This window comes from Argiope bruennichi, chromosome 4 (assembly GCF_947563725.1).
Source record: "Argiope bruennichi chromosome 4, qqArgBrue1.1, whole genome shotgun sequence".
Lineage (NCBI taxonomy): Eukaryota > Metazoa > Arthropoda > Arachnida > Araneae > Araneidae > Argiope > Argiope bruennichi.
In genome coordinates this window covers 139,232,592-139,238,591 of record NC_079154.1, presented here as the reverse complement: position 1 = coordinate 139,238,591, position 6,000 = coordinate 139,232,592, and positions in this window count along the sequence as shown.

The window sequence follows — 6,000 nt, the reverse complement described above, 5'->3', positions numbered from 1 at the left end:
TTATCAAGCTTGATCTAAACCTGCAGTATATAAAAAATAAAGTGGAGTTTGTTTGTTCTATCTGAATGTAAAAAATCTTCACTGTCGTCTTTACGTGAAGTCACCGAAATAAGGAATCCATTTAGCATCATCCAAATGTAATAAGAAACCTCATAAGGAACTGGACATTCTTTTCCGGTAGAGATATTTCATTAAATCCACGGCAGACGGGTGGCTTTGGCATTCGTAGGATCTAAGTGACAATACTGACTCATTTCCTGAGGAGGGTATTCTAAGACAGATGAGTGCAGTAAGGGTGGCTGGCTACCAGAGTAACTGGATCTCTTTGAAAAATGAAGAAGACTGGTTCCAGTAGAAGATTCAGTGAATTTATTTCATCGATCTTGAAATTCAGGGCTAATTGGAAAGAAACGAAATTCCTTTGATGGAACCGGTATGGTATTAAGAGTAATGGCGATGTCTGACTTATTTTAATATGCAGTTAGAAGAGAGACAACAAGTTATCTTTTAACTTGTTATCTTTTATCTTTTAAATGCGATTAATTAACTTGCTCTATGAACAGTACACAAGCATTAAGCATAGATATTTTTATATCTCTTCATGAATAGGTTCACTGTTCAGACAAAATATAATGTTTAGCACTCTCTTTATCAGAACGATCTTTTAAAAAACGGAACTTTTATTTTTAGTGTTGAGTCATGCCGTTTTCAAGCTTCTACATCATCTCAACGTGAACTCCAACATGAGATTTGAGGCTCCCCAATTTCACCTGATCTGTAATCCTTATTGATTAATCACATTTAATTGACGTAAATAAAATGCAATATAGTAATTCAGAAGTAGTCAATGCTTAACTCGTATAAATGACGGATTTTTCTCAAAACTGACTCGGTACAGGAATTTCTACGGAATCAGATCAGCAATTTACTGAACTGCCATTGTCCTTGATAACGCTCAAATCAGTAAAAGTAAACTTCCGGTAAGCATGATTCAGAGTGCTCATACATGAAGGTATTCTATCATATTATACAATTTTGGCAATATTTTGTATGATTTTGAACTATATTGCTCAATGCCATTCATATTCTTACATCATCAGGCTAATATTATTAATACAGTATTAGATATATTATATATTATTAAACGACTACTTAATAATCCAAAATTGATTTTGCTGCTGCAAAAGTTATATTCTGTTGCTTGTTCATAAATTCGAACGAGGCATTTTTAACTCCCTTTCTCTATCGTAGACACATTCCATTACAAGCTGTTATACAAAACGTTAGAGTAGAAACATCCAGAAGACTTGACACCTAACAAATTTAAATAACTCTGAGGAATTCCCGCCCACCATTCTTCTGGATCGTGCAGAAAACATTTAATTAAGTAACCCACAACGATGCTCTCTCTCTGACATAAGCAGATGATGAAAATCAATCGTTCGGTTTTCTATGATGATCCTTTTGTTTCTATCAACCCTAAAACTAAGATGAATGGTATCTAGTTTCTAATGTGGCTCTGTCCTGTTGGGAAAAGTGTTAGAGTACTACATTTAAATAGAAATGACAAGAAATATATAGAGATTGGGTCTGCTTGCAGTTAAGAAAAGTTCATGCAAATTCGAAGCTTTTAACTTCAATTAATAAGAAATTTAATTTTTCAACAAAATTAAGATTTTTTTATACACTTTTATTTTCAAGTTTTCCTTGTTTATGTACGTAAAGATTAATCTTATTTTTATTCACTTTCTGATGGGCTAGATTTTTTAAATCTTAGAAAGATCTAGGTAATTGTGTCTTACCAGTAACAATGCATTCAGTGTTTTAAAGTCTTTTAAAATCTGATTGATTAATTCAGTTAAAGTTTGAATTCATAAAAGGGATCATACCTGGTACAGATTTTGAGAAAAATTGATTACAAGATTCTAAAATATTCATAATAATTAATTATAAATCAGATTTTAAATATATTAAAAGAAATTCTATGGTTCAGTCCACTAAAATTTTATTCTTAAAAACTGTTTTCATTCATTTGTTCATAATTCGGATTTTTCACATGATAATTGTAGATATGAAACCTGAAAACGAGTTTTTTATGCTCTGATGCCACTCTTGCAGTACAAAAAAAAATTGCAATCGGTTAGAATACTAATAATGTCAACTTGAGAATACTTTCTTGGATTTTGAAATTGGTTACCATATTATGTTCATCTGCGTTATCTCTAAAAATATGCTATAATTAAAAATTTCCCATCAACTAATTGCAATCGAAGAAACACGTTTCATTCTTTTGGAATCCTTATATCTTAATTAACACTAATACGATTATTGTAAAGTCTTGTAAATTGTTTATAATTAAATACCAAATGGACACAGTTAAAATACATTTATAAAATATTTATGGTTATTTTTTTCTCAAAAAAATTCCATATTATATTTCCATATATTAAAAATGTAAAATAATCACAAACCCTAAAATAGGTACCATCGCCCTATCTTAGCATTCGGGTTCATTGGCACGAAATCTAAAATCAGCACTGCACTGTTCCTAACGATGCTGCTCACGGTTTCAATCCTTTCATAATGGTGCAACCCGTCGTCGGAATGAGAGCATCATTGAATCCACCAGAAAGCGAGAAGAGTCGCATACCATACTGGAAGCCTGCGATGGGAAATGAATGTAAAGTAAAACATAAAATGAGATGGAACATAAAATCTACTCCATTTTCCGCTGTGTTAGATTTCGTGCACTGCTCGTGTGAAAATGTCACATATCCTCTATGCAATTTTATAAGAGCCTCTGATCTCAAACCACAACATCCTGCTGACATAGGATAAAAGAGAGCACATCTCAACAGAAATTAACAGAAATGTTGTTCGACCAACCACACCATCATTATATTTTGTTACAGAGAGGGAGATTGCAGTATTTGAGCATTCACTTAGAACACATTTTTATCTCAACCTTAAAATCTGTTAAATATGTGTTTCGAAAAGAGACAATTTACGTAGCGATGATATAACTCTGGTTTATGGAATCATTTTTATGCGGGAATGCATTAAGGCTACAGCTAGAAAATAAGTGTACAATATCTTGAAAACCAAACCTCACTCGGCCGGGTTTTTTTTGTCGGGATTTTTCGGGGAAAATATTTAGATACGAATCACATACCGATTACATAGCAATATTTTTCAATCTTGCCTCTGTGTGAACTGGTCATTTGAAAAAAATCATGAATGCACTTCGTTTAACAGGTTATTCTAAACAATCTGCTATATTATTGTATTCATTTTCACATTCTATTGACCATGAACTTATACTTTTAAACTTTCATCTCTTTTACCATGGCGAAATCGGATCCGAGGTAGTGTAATATGACATTGTCAATATGAGAGCAGACAGAAAAAGGCTCTGATAATTAGGTACTAAAATTATTTTGTGTGTGTGTTTGAAATTGCATTTTTTCAGGAAAGACACCTGTATGTATATAAACTTAAAAGGCGAAACCTTATCTAGATGTAAAATTTGATCCAAAACGTTGGGGCCGTTTCCGAGATACACGAAATCAATTTACATACCTATGTATAAGAATGACTCGTTTAAAGATAACTAGGCATCATCTGTTAAATATTTTAAAGACTGGCAAGTCTTCATGTAAGTTGCAAAACATGTTTATATCTTCAGAAACAAGGTATAATTTTTTAATTTATTATAAAAAATTTATGGCAAAGGTTCCGTTTCTGAATTTTTTAAATATTTTAATTAGTGAATTTTTATATTCTTGTTCAATAATATTTCAAACTGAAGCAAAAAGTAATGCCAACTATGCCCTGGTCAAGTCACGGGGGCTATTACATCGAATAAAATAAATTTTAAAGAATGCGTTTATAAATTATAATCCTCCTAAATTGAAGTCAAATTGGCCAAAGAGAAATAATAACCAGGAACACCATAAGCAGCACTAAAAATATCAAATAAGTTGGACAAATTATACTTCACGGGATACTTCAATAGGATAATGCACTGCGTACTGGTGCAATTTTGAGACTGAAAAATTATTTTTGCTTTCATTGTCCTGAAAGAAATTGGTTTTTCAATTTGGGAAATTAATTTTTATCGAAATTATGAAACAAGAATATGAATAAGCTATTTACTTCTGCTTGAAACCATACTTTTTAAAAGTTAATTACATTTTTGTCGATAAATAAATTACAAAGTCATTCATCAACGTTTTTTAAATCACTTCTAATCGCTTTGCATTAACAAATATTTAGATGATCCAAACGCTGCAACTTTTCTTTATAACACACACACTCACACACACGCGCGCACACACACGCGCACACACACGCACACACACACACACGCTCACACACACACACACACACACACACACACACACACACACACACACACACACACACACACATATATATATATATATATACATACATATACATTGTTTCAAGCCCATATAGTTGCTTCCCAGCACAGTTATTTCTATCACCAGAAACACATATTTACAAGCATCTGTATTGAATGCTGCTAGGGTGCCTAGCCAGTAATACCAGGGCTTGGCGACCTTTTGGTGACTTGGCGACGAATTTGGCGACAAAATAGATAATGCTGGAAGCTTCGTGAATTTCAAAGATCCATCCAAAAAGAACTGAGATAGGCCTGATTGGCCCAGAAGGTTCTCTACACTTCTCCCGGGAACTATAAAAGGACGGCAGTCTCAAGCTGGAATCCTAGGGGCTAGGCGCTCCGTTAAACATATCATTAACTAAACTGGAATGAATCGCTGTTGGTGTCGTAGTCAAGTATCGAGTCTTCGAGAGGAAGCCGTCTGGAGAGACTGTAGGGCGAAGCTCCGAGGATCCCCTTTCCTGCTGGATTCTGTCTGGCCTCTTCGTGTGTTGTGGTCGAAGACTACTTGTGGGCTACTGTTTGCTGTTGTGTGCTGTACTGCATATTTGTTGCATATCTGTGTATCCGTGTTCAAATAAACGTCGTCGTTGTTTTCTATTAAGGCCTGCTGATTGTGTTTTCACACAATACACCCAGTACAAGCGAACCAATTGACTTTACGGATTTAGTATTAGTAGCAGCACACACATGTGTATATATACATATATATATGTGTGTGTGTGTGTCAGATATTCCTTAGCAAATTCCCTCTATTTGCCATTGAGTGGGACAGTAAGCTTAAAACCAGCATATCCTTTTAGTTATTAGATATTACTCAACTAGATTCAATCACCTGGTTACTAGTTCACTTAAATTAAATTATCTGGATACTAATTCTAATTCATTCGATCATCTGGTTTCCAGCTCTACTTCATTCAATTTCCTGGTTATTAGCTCAACTAGATTCAGTCACTTGGTTATTAGTTCAATTAGATTAAATCCTGGTTACTAGCTTGATTAGATCAATTTCTTAGTTGTTGATTCGATTCGATTCATTCACCTGCCTTTACTAGATTCAATTACCTAGTTATCAGATCAACTAAATTCTATCATCATTTATGAGCGGTGATAAATCTCTTGGTTACTAGCTCAAATAGAGCCAATTATCTGGTTAGTATCTCAACTAGATTCAATCACCTGGTTACTAGTTTTTGCTGTCTCATGCTAATCAATTGCATCTGTTTTTGTATTTGTTATCACGATGGATCTTTCATAGATAAATGCGAATTTATTGAAGTGATGTAATTAGTATCTGTTTCCAGTGATGAGAAAAAATTGCCTCAAATAATCTATATGAACTGAAGCTGTATAATACTTATTTGCTACTTTTTCTAATTTAAAAAAAAAATCAGATTCCCTTGCGTAAAACGTCGTAGCATTATAACAATTTAGACTTTATTCATTTGCCTTTATATTAATTTGAAAAAATTATTGCTCATTTTGAGCAAAAATGAAAATATATTAAAAAGATGCATTTAATATCACCGCAATACACTAGCGCATAAATGCAATAATCAAAATCATAAAAAGTA